Source organism: Eulemur rufifrons, chromosome 30 (assembly GCF_041146395.1).
Source record: "Eulemur rufifrons isolate Redbay chromosome 30, OSU_ERuf_1, whole genome shotgun sequence".
NCBI classification, from domain to species: domain Eukaryota; kingdom Metazoa; phylum Chordata; class Mammalia; order Primates; family Lemuridae; genus Eulemur; species Eulemur rufifrons.
The window spans coordinates 97,222,301-97,240,051 of NC_091012.1; the positions used below are offsets into that span (position 1 = coordinate 97,222,301).

At 40.0% G+C, this 17,751-nt stretch overlaps 1 protein-coding gene and 1 non-coding gene across 4 annotated transcripts in view; one reads left to right on the forward strand and one right to left on the reverse strand.

Annotated features, from left to right (window-relative positions):
• FAAH2 (fatty acid amide hydrolase 2) overlaps nt 1-17,751 on the reverse strand; it is a 140,788-nt gene that overhangs the window by 45,686 nt on the left and 77,351 nt on the right. The gene's annotated exons all lie outside the window — the stretch shown is intronic.
• LOC138379225 (U6 spliceosomal RNA) lies at nt 13,081-13,187 on the forward strand. The gene has a single exon (XR_011232009.1). It is a non-coding gene; the product is annotated as a U6 spliceosomal RNA (small nuclear RNA).

Sequence of the window (17,751 nt, forward strand, 5' to 3'; positions counted from 1 at the left end):
ATAGTATTTAGAGATGATGTTTTGTTTTTCCAAGAAATCAGTTGTAATTTCTCCTTTTCCATTTCTAATTGAGCTCATTAGGATCCTTTCTCTTCTATTTCTGGTTAATCTAGCAAGAGGCCTGTCAATTTTATCATTTCAAAGAATCAACTTTGTGTTTCATTAATCTTCTATATAATTGTGTTCTCATTGATTTCATTTAACTCTGTCCTTGCTTATTTGTTTTCTTCTGCTGTGTTTGGGTTTGGTTTGCTCCTCCTTTTCCAGTTCCATGAAAGCCTTCATTAAATTGTTGATTTGTGATCTTTCTGTCTTTTAGATATGGGCTCCTAATGCTATGAGTTTTCCTCTTAGGACTGCTTTTTCTGTATTTCACAGATTTTGATAACTTGTGCCCCCATTATTGTTTAGTTCAAAGAATCTTTTGATTTCCATCTTTATCCCCTCCTTGGGCAGTAGGTTGTCCATAACTTTGTGTAGAGATGAGTGTTTCTGTTGGAAATGATTTCTAATTTTATTCCACTGTGGTCTGAGAAAATACATGGTATAATTTCTATTTTTTAAAAATTTGTTGAGATCTGTTTTGTGGCCTAGGATGTGATCAATCTTAGAAAATGTTCCATGAGTGGATGAGAAAAACGTATATTCAGTAGTTTTGGGGTACAATGTTATGTAAATGTCTGTTGGGCCCATTTGTTCTAGAGTTCTGTTTAAGTCCATTGTGTGTTTGCTTATTTTATGCTTAAGGATCTGCCCAGTGCTGTCAGTGGGGTGTTGAAATCCCTGGCTACTATGGTTCTGCTGTTTATCATTTTGTTTATATTGAGTAGGATTTGCTTTAAGCATCTGTATGCTCCTCTGTTAGGTGCATAAATATTTATGATCGTTAAGTCTTCTTGTTGAATTGTTCCTTTCTCTGTTACATAGTGATCACGTTTGTATTTTTTTACTTTTGTTAATTTGAAGTCTTTGCTCTCTGATATAAGAATGGCTACACCAACTTTCATTCCTTTCCATTTGCATGGAACATGGATTTCCATCCTTTCACCTTGAGTCTAAATGAGTCCTAGTGTGTTAGATCTGTTTCCTGGAGAGAGCAGATACTTGGCTTGTATTTTTTTTTTTTTATCTATTCAGCCAGCCTGTGTTTCTTGAGTTGGCAGTTCAAGTCATTCACATTTCTTGAAAGAATTGATATGTGGGTTGGATTTATGTTCATCCTATTGGGTAGACCCTTATTGCTTTGTTTTGCCTCTTGAGCCATTGTGGTATCTGGACTCTGAGCTTTAGATTTTACACTGGTGGGTGTCTATTGTACTGATCAGAGTATAATGCAGGTATGAGTACTTCCTGAAGGGCAGATCTGGTCTTCACAAATTCCTTCATCAATTGCTTGTCTGAGAAAGTCTTTATTTCTCCCTCATATAAGAAACTTAGTTTTTCAGGATACAAAATTCTAGGCTGGCCATTATTCTGTTTTAGAAGACTGAGGATGGGTCTCCAGTCCCTTTTGGCTTGTAAGGTTTCAGTTGAGAAATCTGCAGTTAGTCTGATAGGTTTCCCTTTGTAAGTTACCTGCTTTTTTTCTTCTTACTGCTTTTCTTCTTACTGCCTCTTTCATGTTTACTTTGGCCAGCCTAATGACTATGTGTTGTGGTGATTGCCTCTTTATGATAAATCTGTCAGGAGTCCTGTGTGCTTCTTGTATATTGATACCTACATTTATGGCAAGGCCAGGGACATTTTCCTCAATTATTCCCTCAAATAAATTATCTAACTATTATATATTTTCTTCTTCACCCTCAGGGATGCCTATGATGCTTACGTTTGGTCTTGGTACATAATACCATATTTTTTGTGGCTTTCTTTATTTCTTTTATTTCTCTGTTCTTTCTCTTCCAGTGATTTGTTTAGCTCATAGATGTTATCTTCAAGCTCTGAGATTTTTTCTTCTTCCTCTTCTATCCTATTCTTAAGGCTTTCCAATGTGTTTTGTAATTCTTTGCATTTTTCATTTACAGAATTTCTGTTTGGTTTTTTTATGATTTGACTTCTTTAGATAACTTTTCATTCATTTCCTGCATTGTTTTTGTTTCTTCTTTGTGTTGGGTTTCTATCTTCTCTTGTATATCATTGAGCTTTCTTCAATCCATATTCAAAATTGTTCATGTGTCATTTTAACCATTTCATTTAGGTTGGTATCCATTGGTAAGGAGTTTTTTATTTCTTTTGGAGATGTATTTTTCATGTTTCAGGAGTTCTTTCACTGATTTCTTCTCATCTCGCCTCTTAATCAAGATTTGAGTGTGCCAGGGTTGGCTTATGGCCCTGTCTCTGAGTCCCCAAAGATCAATCCATTACTGCTCTGGGGATAGGAGTGCTGATCCTGTGTTGCCTTTGGGGTGTTTTAGCAGGTTTGAAGACTCTATCATGTTAAATCTGACCTGTTGTCTTCACCTCTTCCCGACAGAGTGTAGTGAGTTTTATCCCCCAGTTTAGTCTTAGAGCTCTTGGATTGCATTTGTGGGTACCAATCCACCATTGCCTAATTTCTTGAGATGGAAGGCAATATGTTTAGCTATGGGGTTGTTTCCCCATTATTGATTGCAGTTTGCTTGGAGGAGCCAGCTGCGGAGGTAAGGTCTTGTGCCTGTGGTCCTGTGCTTTGGTTCCCTGAAGTGATGTACAGAAATGCCCCAAGCCTTAGTAGGGACCCTCAAGCTCCCAGGAAGTTGCTTGGTCCCTACTCCCCCTGAGATGTGGGAGGTACAAGACAGATCATAGTTGGAATGCCAGAGCCTCAGGGGCTTTGCTAAGCCTCAGTGGGGCTCACGGGTTGCTTATTAGGCTGCTAGGGGGAACCACTGATATGCAGTTCAGAGCAATCTCTCCAAGCCATAAGTACTATCCCTGGGGGAGGGGGCATATTCCTGAGATTGCAAAGACCCCAGGCCAGGCTCTTTCTGGCCCTTTCCACTTGCCCAATTTCTCTGCAGGGATGGGGTGAGTGTCTTCTCCATTTTCTCCCTGGAACTCCAAAGCCCTCTCCCCTCAGATCAGTCTGAGTGTGTGTGCTGCCTGAAACTGGCTCATGAACTCCCTCACTGTCCATGTGTCTGACCTGCTGGCATGCATCTATGCTCTCAGTGGCAGGCACAGGTGGGGCCACACCTCTGCCACAGAGAAACAAGCCTTTCAGCAAAGAGCACTCTCGCAGTTTCTGTGGAGAGATGGGGACATGGTCTCCCTGCACCACTTTCGTGTCTGGGGGGCACTGGCCTGGCCCTCATGTTCAAGCTGCCAGTGGGTGATCCCACAAAATGCCAGCACAGGGAGAAACAGTCCTCTCAGTACCAAGCACTCACATATTCGCTATGTGGGGAGAGGCCACAGTCTCCCTGCAATACTTTCATGTCTGGGGGCAGTGGTCTTGAGGGTGCCTGTCCAAGCTGCCTGCAGACAATCTTGCAAGATGCCAGCATGGAGATAAACAGGCATGGCAGCAGTGAGCACTCACACTGTTGCTATAGGTGGGGACAATGGCCAACTAGAGATAGCACTCATCAGACTGTTCCAGTTGGAGGGTGGAAGGTTGGACTGAAGAGAGCTTAGAGCACTTGTGGTTTGGGTGCAGAGCATAGGGAGAGACAACAGAGGCATCCAGGGACCCATCTGAGAAGGGCTGTGAAGACAAGAAAGAGGAATAAGGAGAGGAGAGGAGAGTGGCAACGTGGCCCAAATCCAGAGAAGCCTGGAGCCAAGTGAAAGGGTAAGGAGGGTTCCCCACCACCACTTGGGTGCCTTTGGCAAGCAGCAGAACACAGAAGCTCTAACCCTTCAGGAAGGTGCCACGAGGGACCAGAGAGCCAGCTTTCTTATGCCTGGACACTTCCTCCGCTGTATCTCTCCCATTCCTGGCACCACAGAAAGCAATTTGGGCTCCAGCTGGCCTGTAGCCAGGGTCCCTCCCCCTATAGCAACTGCAAGAGTGTTCAGCACTGAGAGACCTATTTCTCTGTGGCCCAGCACCCGGTGGGATCACCTGTTGGTGGCTTGGACAGGCGGGCCAGACTGGTTCCCACCAGACACAAGAGAAATGCAGGAAGACCTCAAAATCTTTTTGATTACTCAATGTGCAATGATTCTACATGCATTTTAATTTTTTTCTATTTCTGTAGAAATAAAAATGCCTTTGGGATTTTGATAAGGATTGCCTTGAGTGTATGGACAACTGTGGATAGTATGGACATTTTAACAATATTATATCTCCTAATACATGAACATGGGATGTTTTTCCATTTATTGTGTCTTTTTAATTTTTTTCTTCAGTTTCCTTAATCAGTGTTTTATAGTTTTCAGTGTACAAGTCCTTCACGACCTTAGTTAAATGTATTCCTAAATACTCTATTTTTCCTGATGCTATTATAAAAGGAATTGTTTTCCTAATTTCCTTTTCAGATAGTTCATTGTTAATGTATAGAAATTCAACAAATTTTGTACGTTGATTTTTGTTTCCTGATAATTTTCTGAACTTGTTTATTAATTCTAAGTTTTTTACTGGAGTCTTTAAGGCTTTCTATATATAAGATAATGTCACCTGCTAACAAGGAAAATTCTACTTCTTCCTTTCTGATCTGGATACTTTTCATTTATATTTCTAGCTTAATTCTTCCGGCAAGGACTTCCAGTACTATGTATAGAATTGGCAAGCTTTTTTCTGGGGAAGCAACCTCTCTTGGTTTGTGTAATATCCTAATTGAAGAAGTTTGATGATTTCTACTGAGGAGCTCACCCCTGTATCCGTCTGTGATACGGCAGCTACTAGCATGCTGTAATAAGCCATGGTTCTTGAAGCTCCACATAGTGTCTGTGATAGTGCATCTTCTGGTATTTCTTGAAGGCTTTTGTTCTAAAGACAACCAGGTACCCACTTCCTGTCAGTGCTTAAGATTGAGACAAGACAGAAACCAGTTCCTCAGGTCACATTCCAAAAAGTCAGAACATTGGACATATAGTCCATTCCTTTCTTCCTCAGAGAGAAATTGGAAGTCGGAGGTTTTCTCCCAGTGGCACTGCAAGTGTCTTGAGGGATGGTCTCTGGCTAGGAGAATGTCCTGATTTTTCCTGTCTAGCATCTGTGGTAGGTTTCACGCTGGACTGGAGTGGAGAAAAGTCTGGTCCAGCAAATTTATTTTCTTTGAAGATGTTTTTTATTGCTGCTTAAATTTTGGTACTTGATATTGGTCTGTTCAGGAATTCTGTTTTTTCCTGATTGAATCTGGGGAGGCTGTCCATGAGAATTTGTCCATTTCCTCCAAATATTCAAGTTTATGTGAATAGAGATATTTATACTACTCAGAAATGATATTTTATATTTCCACAGTATTAGGTACAATTTATCCTTGTTCATTCCTGATTGAGTTTACTAGAGTCCTTTTTTTCTGTTTCTGGTTAATCTAGCAACAGGCCTCTCAATTTGGTTTTTCTTATCAAAGAACCAACTTTTTGTTTCATCACTATTATTTATACTTCTTTTGTTCTTAAATTCATTTAGTTCCCCTCTTATTTTGTTATTTCTTTTCTTATGCTGGGTTTTTGATTGGTATGCTCATCTTTTTCAAGTTTGTTGAGATGATTCATTAGATTGTTGATTTGTGATCTTTATGTCTTTTGCATATAAGGCAATAGTAAGAAAAACAGCATGGCACTGGCACAAAAACAGAGACATACACCAATTGAACAGAACAGAGAACGCAGATATAAAACCATCCTCATATTGCCCTCTGATCTTTCACAAAGCAGACAAAACCATACACAGTGGAAAAAAAATCAATATTCAGTAAATGGTGCTGGGAAAATTGGACAGCAACATGTAAAAGACTGAAACAGGATCTGCACCTCTTACCTCTCACAAAAAAATCAACTCACAATGGATAACAGACTTAAACCTAAGGCATGAAATCATAAGAATTCTAGAAGAACATGTTGGAAAAACTCTCATGGACATTGGCCTAGGCAAAGAATTATGAATAACATCACAAAAGCAATCACAGCAACAACAAAAAAAAAAACAAACAAAAAATGGGACCCAATCAAATTAAAAAGCTTCTGCAGAGTCAAGGAAGCTATCACAAGAGCAAACAGATAACCTACAGAATGGGAGAAAATATTTGCATGCTATACATCTAATAAAAGGTTGATAACCAGTATCTACATATAACTCAGAAAAATCAGCAAGAAAAAAATCAAACAATCCCATTAGAAAGTGAGCAAAAACCATGAACAGAAACTTTGCTAAAGAAGACAGAATAATGGTCAAAAAACATCTGAAAAAATGCTTAACATTTCTAATCATCAGGGAAATGCAAATCAAAACCACAATGAGATATCACTTAACTCCAACACAAATGGCTTTTATCAAAATGTCCCCAAATAACACGTTAGCAAGGATGCGGAGAGATGTTGAGCACTTTCTTATATGTTTGCTGGCCATTAGTCTGTCTTCTTTTGAAAAGTTTCTGTTCATGTCCTTTGCCCATTTACTGATGGGGTTGTTTGATTTTTTCTTGTTGATTTTCATAGATTCTTTTTCTAAGCCCTTTATCAGATGTGTAGAAAGCAAATATTTTCTCCCATTCTGTAGGCCATATATGTGCACTAATGATAGTTTCCTTGCCTGTGCAGAAGTTTTTAATTTGATCAGGTTCCATTCGTTTACTTTTGTTACTACTGTGATTGCTTTGGGGGTCTTCTTCATAAATTTTTTACCTAGGCAGATGTGTAAAAGACTTTTCTCAACATTTTCTTCCAGAATTCTTAAGGGTTCGCCTCTTAGGTTAAGTCTCTTATCTATCATTAGTTGATTTTTGTGAGAGGTGAGAGGCGGGGATCCAGTTTCAATCTTCTGCATGTGGGTATCCAGTTTTCCCAGCACTATCTCTACTGAATTGAGATTCATTTACCCAATGGATATTTTTGTCTGTTTTGCCAAAGATTAGATTATAATATGAGGATGGTTTTATATCAGGGATCTCAGTCCTATTCCAAAGGTCCATATCTATGTCCTTGTACCAGTACCATGCTGTTTTGGTTACTATTGCCTTGTAGTAAAGTTTGAATTCTGGTAGACTGATGCCTCTCAATTTGTTCTTTTTGTTCAAAATTGCTTTGGCTGTACAAAGTCTTCTCTGGTTCCAGATGAAGCATAGAATTGTTTTTTGTAAATCTGTAGAGAATGATGGTAGAATTTTTATAGGGATTGTATATAATTCTATGGATCATTTTAGGTAGAAAGGACATTTTAACAATAGTGATTCTAACAATCTGTGAGCATGGTAGGTATTTCCGTCTGTGTACATCTTCTAAACTTTCTTTTCTCAGTGTTTTGTAGTTCTCCCTATACATATCTCTGAACTCCTTCATTAAATATATTCCCAAATATTTAGTTTTCTTTGATACTGTTGTAAAAGGTATTGCATCTTTCATTCGGTTTTTGGCTTGACTGTTATTGGCGTATATTAATGCCACTGATTTTTGTGCATTCATTTTGTATCCTGAAGCTTTACTGAATTCGTTTATCAATTGCAGGAGTCTCTTGGTTGAATCCTTGGGATTTTCTAGATATAATATCATATAATCAGCAAAGAGTGAGAGATTGACCTCTTCTGTCCCCATTTGGACACCCATAATTCCCGACTATTCTCTGATTGCTCCGTCAAGTATTTCCAGCACTATGCTGAATAGAAGTGGAGATAGTGGGCAAACCTGTCTGGTTCCAGTTCTAAGTGGGAATGCTTTCAATTTTTCCCCATTCAATATGATATTGGCTGTGGGTTTATCATATATGGCCTTAATAACTTTAAGGAATGTTTCACCTATGCCTATTTTATTAAGGGTTTTATCATAAAAGTGTGCTGGATTTTATCAAATGCTTTTTCTGTGTCTATTGAGAGAATCATATGGTCTTTGTTCCTACTTTTATTTATGTGGTGAATTGCATTTATAGATCTGCATATGTTGAACCAGTCTTGCATCTCTGGGATAAAGCCCACCTTGCCATGATGAATTATTTTTTTGATGTGCTGTTGAATACAGCTTGCTAAGATTTTGTTGAGAATTTTTGCAACTATATTCATGAGGGATATTGGTCTGCAGTTTTCTTTTTTTGTTGTGTCCTTTTCTGGCTTTGGTATCAAGGTGATATTGGCTTTGTAGATTTAGTTGGGGAGAATACAATCCTTCTCAATGTTTTGTAATAATTTCTGCAGTATAGGTATGAGTTCTTCTTCATATTCTTCATAGGTTTGGTAAAATTCAGGTGTGAACACATCTTGTCCAGGATTCTTTTATTTATTTTTTTGGAAGATTTTTTTATTGCTGCTCCAATTTCTGTGCTTGATATTGATCTGTTCAAGAATTCTATTTCCTCCTGATTGAGCTTAGGGAGATTGTGTGTTTCCAAGAATTTGTCCATTTCTTCCACATTTTGTAGTTTTGGGGCATATAAATTTCAATAGTATTCAAAGATAATGTTTTCTCTTTCAATGATGTCTGTAGTGACCTCTCCCTTTTCATTTCTGATTGAGTTTATTAAAGTCCTCTGCTTTCTAGTTCTTGTCAATCTAGCAAGAGGCCTATCAATTTTGTTTATATTTTCAAAAACCAGCTTTTGGTTTTATTGATCTTCTGTATAATTCTTTTGTTCTCAATTTCATTTAGTTCTGATCTGATCTTAGTTATTTCCTTTCTTCTGCTAGGTCTAGAATTAATTTTCTCTTCTTTTTCCAGTTCCTTGAGACAGTTTATTAGTTTGTTGATTTGTGAGCTTTCTGTCTTTTGGATGTGAGCATTTAATGCTATTAGTTTTCCTCTCAGGAATGCTCCATCCCATAGAGTTTGATAATTTGTTTCCCTGTTATCATTTAATTCAAAGAATTTTTTTTATCTCCACCTGGATGTCTTCCTTGACCCAGTAGTCATTCATCAATAGATTGTTTAATTTCCATGACTTTGTGAAATGGTGAGTATTTTTGTTGGAATTAATCTCTAGTTTTATACCACTACGGTCTGAGAAGATACATGGTATGATTTCTATTTTTTTTTAATTTGTTGAGATCTGATTTGTGGCCTAGGATGTGGTTGATATTGGAGAAAGTTCCATGAGCTGATGAGAAAAATGTATATTTGGTTTTGTTTGGGTGGAATGTTCTGTAGATATTTGGTAGACCCATTTGTTCTAGAGCTCTGTTTAAGTCCATTATTTCTTTGCTTATTTTTTGTTTGGAGGATCTGTCCAATTCAGACAGTGGGGTGTTGAAATCCCCCGCTACTGTGGCATTACTGTTTATCATGCTATTTAGATGAAACAGATTTTGTTTTATATATGTGAGTGCTCCTGTGTTGGGTGCATAAATGTTAAGAATTAAGTCTTCTTGTTGGATTTTTCTTTCACAATTATATGGTGGACATCTTTGTCTTTCTTTATATTTGCTATTTTAAAATTTATGCTGTCTGAAATCAGAATTGTTATCCCTACTCTCTTTTGATTTTCATTTGCCTGTAAGTTTGTTTTCCAACCTTTGATTTTGAATCTAAAAGTGTCTTTGTGTGTTAGATGCATTTCCTTGAGACAGCAGATACTTGGCTTATAATTTTTTATCCACTAAGCCAGTCTATGTCTCTTCAAAGGACAATTCAAGCCATTCAAATTTATTGAGAGGATTGATATTTGGGGTAGATTTCTGTTCATATTTTTGGGTAAATTCTTTTTTTTTTTTTTTTTTTTTTTTTTTTGAGACAGAGTTTCACTCTGTTGCCCAGGCTAGAGTGAGTGCCGTGGCGTCAGCCTAGCTCACAGCAACCTCAAACTCCTGAGCTCAAGCGATTCTCCTGCCTCAGCCTCCCGAGTAGCTGGGACTACAGGCATGCACCACCATGCCCGGCTAATTTTTTCTACATATATTTTTTAGCTGTCCATATAATTTCTTTCTATTTTTTTTTTTTAGTAGAGATGGGGTCTCGCTCTTGCTCAGGCTGGTCTCGAACTCCTGAGCTCAAAGGATCCGCCCACCTCGGCCTCCCAGAGTGCTAGGATTACAGGCGTGAGCCACCGCGCCCGGCCTGGGTAAATTCTTATTATTTTGTTTACCTCTTGAGCGACTGTGGAATCTGGGTTCTGGACTTTAACTCTTGAGTGATTTTAATTTGGTAGGTGTCTATTGCGCTGTTCAGTGTTTAATGCAGGTCTGATTACTTCCTCCAGAGCAGGTCTGATCTTCGCAAATCCCATCAGTGATTGTTTTTCTCAGACAGTCTTTATTTCTCCCTCATAGGTGAAGCTTAGTTTTGCCAGATAAAGAATTCTAGGTTGGCTATTATTCTGTTTTAAAAGATTGAAGATGGGTCCCCAGTCCCTTCTGGCTTGAAGGGTTTCATTTGAGAAGTCTGCAGTTAGTCTGATAGCTTTTCCTTTGTGGGTTATCTGTTTTATCTTATGTTTGTGGTGACAAAATTTTTGGCATCAACAGGTTGGTTGTTAAAACCAGAAAATACTACTGCATTAAGAGGTTGAATTATGATATTAAATATTGTTATACAGAGCAAGATAGTGGAATAGGAGGTCACCCACTCTTATCTCCCCACAACAAGAATTCTGCACCTATCTATGGACAGAAGTCTGCTTGTGGGATCCTTCAAACTTATGTAAAAGCTTATGAAACCACAGTGATTCCCAAGATCTAGGGTTGTTTTGAGAGTGCAGACCTGCATCCAGGTGGCAGACCCACTGATCTTGCTCCTCGGTTCAAACCTGGAAAAACCCTTTTCTCTGAAATGCTAGGCTACAGCCGCATTTGGCCTTGCTCGTGCAACCAAAATCATCTGCCAAAGGGTCCAGGGGAAATCACACACACTAGGGCCTAGACAAACAGGCTCTTCTGCCCACTCCTATCAGTCTCTATAGTGGACGCAACAGTTACCCATAACTTGGCTCCAGCCCTTCTTAGCTGGGATCTCAGCATAGTATTTCTCAAACAATGATCCAGAGGGAGATGCACTATTCTGAGCCACTGGAACTGGCTTGCCAGCCCTTATTCCATAGCAGATCTAAAGCTGCCTCATCTTGGCTCCAACCCCTCTCTGTTGCCACTTATGAGTAATCCCATCCATGCAGAGAACTGCTGTGAGATGTGCCCATTTGATCCGCCAGGACAGACTTGCCAAACTCCATCCCACAGTAGATCCTTATAGGGATCTGTCTTGGCTCTGGCCCATCTCTGCCACAACCTGGGAATAATTCTACTCAAACAGAGATCTCCTGAGGCACTAGCCTATCTGAGCCACCAAGACAGGCTTGCCAGCCTCCATTCTATATCAGATCCAGAAACAACCATGTCTTGGCTTCAGTCTCTCTCTGATGCAACTTTGGAGTAATGCTGCCCACATACACACCCACGTGAGTAACCAAAACAGGATTTTTGGCCTCCATCCCACATCAGATGCTGAAGAGGCACTATCTCAGCTCCAGACCCTCTTTGCCTCAGCCAGGGAACTATCCCACATGTACAGGGAGCAGCTGAGAGATGCACCCATCTGAGCCACCTAGACAGGCTTGCCAGCCTCTATCCCACATCAGATTCTAAAGTGGTGATCTTTGAGCTCCAGCTCCCTCTCTACCATAGACAGGGAACTATTTCATTTATACAAGGAATTTCTGGGAGATACAACCTTCAGAGACATCAGGACACACTTTCCAGCCTCTGTCCCACAGCAGATCCTAAAGGGGCCCTGTCTTGGTTCCAGCTTTTCTTTGCTGCAGTCCCAGAGTAATCCATCTTATGCAGGGAAATCCTGGGAGAAGCACCAGTACAAGCTTGCCAGTTTCCATTCCACAACAGTTCCAGGGAAAAAACTTGAACGTAAGATTCCACTCTCAGCTGTGGTATGCCAGCAATTCTGCCTGCATAAGAAACAGCTAATAGTATTTCCTGATGAAGCTACTGGGGTGGGCTTTCTGACATAAGTTCCACAGCAGATTCTGAAATAGCCTTGAAGCTTGTTTTCAGCCCCTCCCATCTGTAGTCTGGGTATAGTCTTACCCAGCCAAAGTTCTTCCAAGTGATGCTCCTATCTGAGTCCCTGTGGCAGGCTTGTCAACTTCTGTCCTTAGCAGATCCTCAAATGGCCCTGGATCTCAGTCTTGCCCCCACTTGTCTGCAGACAGAGAACAGATCTTCCCACCTGGGAACATGAAGGGAGGCACATCCAGTACTGCCTTTGCAGGCTGACCCCTAGAACTTGTTCACATTGTGTATCCTGAAATAGATCTATAAATTATCTTCAGCCCTACTCAACTGCAATCTGAGAGCAGATCTGTTCACCCAGGTCCCCACTGGGAGACACATCTGTCTATGACCCAAGAAACAAGCTGGAAGATCGTGGTCTTGGCTGTGGAAATGAAACAACCCAGTGTCTCAGTTCCCGCTCATCACTGACACAAGCCAAAGTAGCATGGCCAGCTAAGGGAACCAATCAACCAGCCAAGTGGTCCAAGAAGAGCATTCCCGGAGACCTAGAGGAAGCCACACACACCATCACACCTTGTAACAGGCCTGCTGTATTATAACACTATAGCAGACCTTTATCCCAGTTCCATCCCCTTATGACACTGTAGCCTGGGCTACATCAGCCACATCAGACTTTGGCTTAGGGTGTCCACTGGCACTAGAATGGGTGCAGAAGTCATGATCTTAGGAGCCACAACAATTTGAACAGACCTAATGAAAAAGGACAACCACGGACAAAGCCAGACTGCAGTTACTATAATAAATACCTATGTCTTCAATGTGAAGACATTGAAATACAACCAAAAATATCAAGTACAATCAGGAAAACATGATGCCACCAAATAACAAAATAAAGTGCCAGTGGCTGACCCTAAAATCATAGAGGTGTATGATTTGGCTGAAAAGAAATCAAAAGAGCTATTTTAAGGAAGCTCAGTGAACTTCAATTAAATATAGAAAGAAACAATTCAGAAACTTAGCAGAGAAATTAAACAGATTAAAATAATTAAAAAATCAAGTGCTCGCTTCGGCAGCACATATACTAAAATTGGAACGATACAGAGAAGATTAGCATGGCCCCTGCGCAAGGATGATACGCAAATTCGTGAAGCATTCCATATTTTTAGACTATTTGCTAGTTCTTTAAGCTATGACATATGATGAAATCCCAAATGGCAGTACCTCATTGTTTACTTAGCTTTTGTACTTATATTTTTCAGAGAAAAAAATACTACTGTAAATTGTAAATAGTCAATACATAACTATTGTATGCAAATCTGTGACTGTTGGCAATGTCATCTCGGAGGAACAGATAAATAAAGTTTATTTACTATAAAAAAAAATCAAGTCCTGGAGCCCTATAACACAATAAATAAAATAATAAATAAAATAGCATCAACAGTGGAAAAGATCAGGCATAAGAAAAAATCAGTAAGCTTGATGAAAAGTGATTATAAAGTAAACACTCAGAAGAGAAAATGAAAAAAATATGAAAAGCTTATGAGATTGATAGGACAACATCAAAACAGCAAATTTGGGAGTCATTTCAGTTCCAAAAGGAATAGAGAAAATAAGGGGTAGAAAGCTTACTTAAAATGGTAATAGCAGTAAACTTTCCAAACCTGGAAAAAGATATAGATACCCAGATAAGTCAAAAGTCACCAATCAGATTCAATCCAAATAAGACTATCCCAAGACATACTATAATCAGATGATTAAAGATCAAAGACAAAGACAGGATCTTGAAAACAGTAAAAGAAAATAAGAAAATAACACATGAGGGAGTGCCAAAATGACTAGCAGAAGACTTCTGATAGAAATTATATAAGCAAGGAGGAAGTAGGATGATATATTAAAGTACTAAAGAAAAAAATTGACCAAACAAGAATATTATGCTTAGCAAAGCTATCCTTCAGAAATGGAAGTGAGGTAAAGACTTTCCCATACAAATAAAGCCGAGTTTATCACCACCAGAAGGGGCTTATAAAAATGCTAAAAATATTTCTTCAAGATTAAAAAAATAAAGAAAGTAATGAGTAACATGAAAACATTCAAAGGCATAGAACACACAGGTAAATGCAAGTATATAGTCAAATTCAGAATACTCTAATATTATAATCATGGTATAAACCACATATATCTTTACTATGAGGATTAAAAGAAAAAATTATTGAAATAAAAATAACTACAATAATATATTAAGGAACACCAATTGGGTATCGGACAGAGGTCGGGGCTGGATGGAAGGGATGGGTGTATACCTACTTGTTGAGTGAGATGCGCACTGCCTGGGGAATGGACACGCTTGAAGTTCTGACTGGGGGGGATGGGGTGGGGGGAGGGGAGGGGTGCACACCTACATGATGAATGTGATGTGCACTGTCTAGGGAATGGACACAACTGAAGCTCAGACTCGGGGGAATGGGGAGGCATGGGCAATGTATATAGCCTGATCTTTTGTACCCCCATAATGAGCTGAAAAACAAACAAAAAAATAAAAATAAAACAAAAACAAAAACAAAAACTACAATAATACATTAAGGGATATGCAGTACAAAGTGATGTAAATTTTGACATTAAAAATTCAAAATATAGGAAAAGGAGGGAAATTATAACATAGAGGATTTTTTTTTAAATTTTAATGTGATGCAAATAAAGTTGTTATGACACTTTATAACTATAAAATGTTTTCTGTAAGTCTCATGGTAAACACAAAGCAAAAACCCATAATATATTCACTAATTTTTTTAAAACCCCCCAAATCATAACATACTACTAAAGAAAATCACTTAACCAAAAATAATACAGTAAGAGAGGAAGAAAGGAAGATGTGAACTACAAAATAGCTAGAAAACAATTAAAATGGCAAGACTCAATCCTCACCTATTAATATTAATATTTACCTTGAAGGTAAATAGATTAAATTATCCAATTACAAGACAGAGTAAATGCATTAAAAAACAAATTATTTTGCCCATAAGAGACACATTTTACCTATAAGGACACACATAGACTAAAACTGAAGAAATAGAAAAAGATATTCCATGTATATGGAAATGAAAGAGAGCAGAATTGGCTATAATTATATCATATAAAATATATATCATATATTTTTAACAAATGCTGTTAAAAGAGACTAAGAAGATAATTATATAATGAGAAATGGATCAATTCAGCAGAATATATGCATCCAACACCAAAATGCAATATATATAAAGCAAATATTAATATATCTAAAGGAAGAGATCTCTGCAATACAATAATAGTTAGGGATATCAATACTGCACTTTCAGTAATTGGACAGATAATTCAGACAGAAAATTAATATGGAAATAATGGCCTTAAACTACATTCTAGATCAAATGGATCTAACATTTAGAAAACATTTCATCCAACAGCAATGGATTACACATTCTTTTAATCTGTACACAAAACATTGCCAGTATAGATCATACGTTAGGCCATGAAACACATCTTCAGAAATTGAAGAAAATCAAAATTCTTTTAAATATCTTTTATAAACATAATGGTTTGACTTGGGGTGGACTCAAGGGCAACAATATATGTAACCAAAACATTTGTACCACCTGTAACCAAAACATTTGTACCACCACAATATGCTGAAATAAAAAAATAAAAAAATCCCCCTAAACTAGAAATAAATAACAGAAGGATCTTCAAAAACTTCACAAATATGAGAGGGGTCGGGAAGATGGCGGAGTGGCGGTGACTGCTTGGATCTGTGCTCCGGCGAGGAAGCCGTGGATCCGGACCTGCCACAACGCTAGGGGACCGCTCCCACACAGGAACAGCGGTGTGAATCCACGGAGAATCAGCGTGGGACAAACAGAGCAAGTGAGGTCTGAGGTGAACAGAAATTAAGATTGCAGAACTCTGCGGAAGGCGCGGAACAGACAGTAGCCAGCGGAGTGCAGGCGGCTGTGCCCGCCCCCAGGTGGGGCGGGGGCAGTCTTTAGGGAAAGTGGCTTGCGCTCCTCACTGACCTCCACCCCCAATTGCTTGGAGACCCCCTCGCAAGCCAGAGCAGAATCACCGAGGGAGACGTAGGGCATTGCAGACAGGAGGCTTTTTCGGGAGAATAGCTTGGAACCTGGGAAGTCTCGACTGAGACAGCCCTTGGCGAGAAGGGACGGACCTGCGCCAGGGGGGAGGGGCACGAAGGATCCCTGATCAGCGAATTGCGCTGTACCTCTGCACTACTTTTGTCGGTGGTTCTTCAGCCGGTGGCCCCCAGCGGCTTTGCCCGCCAACCCCCCCGGCAGCGGCGGTCTCTGGTCTCTGCCTGCCGGGGAGCCGGTCCCCCTCCGACGCCGGAGCGCTGTGGGCACCATCTTGAAAGCAAAGGCGGAACCGCTCGGGAGCCATAAGGTGCCGAGCGAATCTCTCTCCCCGGCGCCCTCTGCTGGTCTCTGGGCCCGCGCCATCTCCGCCGGGGCCGCGCTCAGCGTGAAGGGGCGGAGCTGCGCTAAGACGTAAAAAAAACATTGAGTGGCCGCTCGGGACCCAACGGAGCGGGAGTGAAGGGGCGGAGCTGCACTAAGGCGCAAAAACACAATCATTGAGCCGCTGAACTGTATACTTCAGATTTGTGTATCCCTTCGTTTAGCGATGTGCTGTGGTGCTGTGTAGCTCTGTTTTTGTTCTTTTGTGTTTGTGTTTTCGGTGTTTCTGGGTTAGGTCTCTTTGTGTTATTTGTTTGTTTGGTTTTTGTTTTTTCTTTGTTTTGTTTTGTTTTATTTTGCTTCTTTTGTTTTTTTTTTTGGTTTTGTTTTTTCTTTTCTCTTTTTCCTTTTTTTCCCTCTTCTCTTCTCCTTTTCTTTTCTCTTTCTTTTTCTTCTCCTTCTTTTCTTTCTTTTCTCTTCCTTTTTTTTCCTTTTCTTTTTCTTTATTTCTTCTCTCTTTTTGCCTTCTAACTGGGAACCCACGGTGAGCTTCGGAACGGGCCAGGCCCCTGGCTCTGGTACATACCGGAACCTGAGTAGTCGCTCCCAACGCCGGCGATCTGCGGGCGTGAAATCGCCATCTTGGGGCCCACAGCCAAGTCACTGCGGAGCTATAGGGTGCCAAGAGGCTCCCTGGACGCCCCCCTCCCCTGGTCCACAGACCTTATATAGGGACCCTGCCCATGTCTAAACATTGACTACTTCTCCAGAAGTGAGAGTGTGGAGCCTGGTCCCTGGGGACATTGGGCCAAGGCAGACTTTTGCCCGTGGGAGTTGCGGCAACTGGGGTGCTGAGCGAGCGAGGGCACCATCCACTCCCCACAGCTAGTATCTTTCCTGCAGATAGAGACAGAAAACACCCCTATAGAGGAAGAACCAAAGGGAAACAAACAAACAAAGAGAATTTCGGTCTACTACTAGTGTGGACCCTGCCTGCCTTCTGAAAGATCACAACACAGTGTCCTAACTCGCCAAAGCAGTCTTGGATCACTCCAATCCTCTAAGATTGGACCCATCAGAAGCAGTCCCACCAACTGAAATAGAAAAATCTCTAAACAATTCACAACAGTCTTCCCCTCTTGCCAAAGGAAGCAATATATCTAGACTGCTCCACAGCCTAAGAATAGAGCACAAAGAGTGCTGTTAACCAGACTAAATCTATAAGAAAAGATCCAACGATTAATCTAGATGGGAAGGGCCCAGCGAAAAAACACAGGAAGCACAAA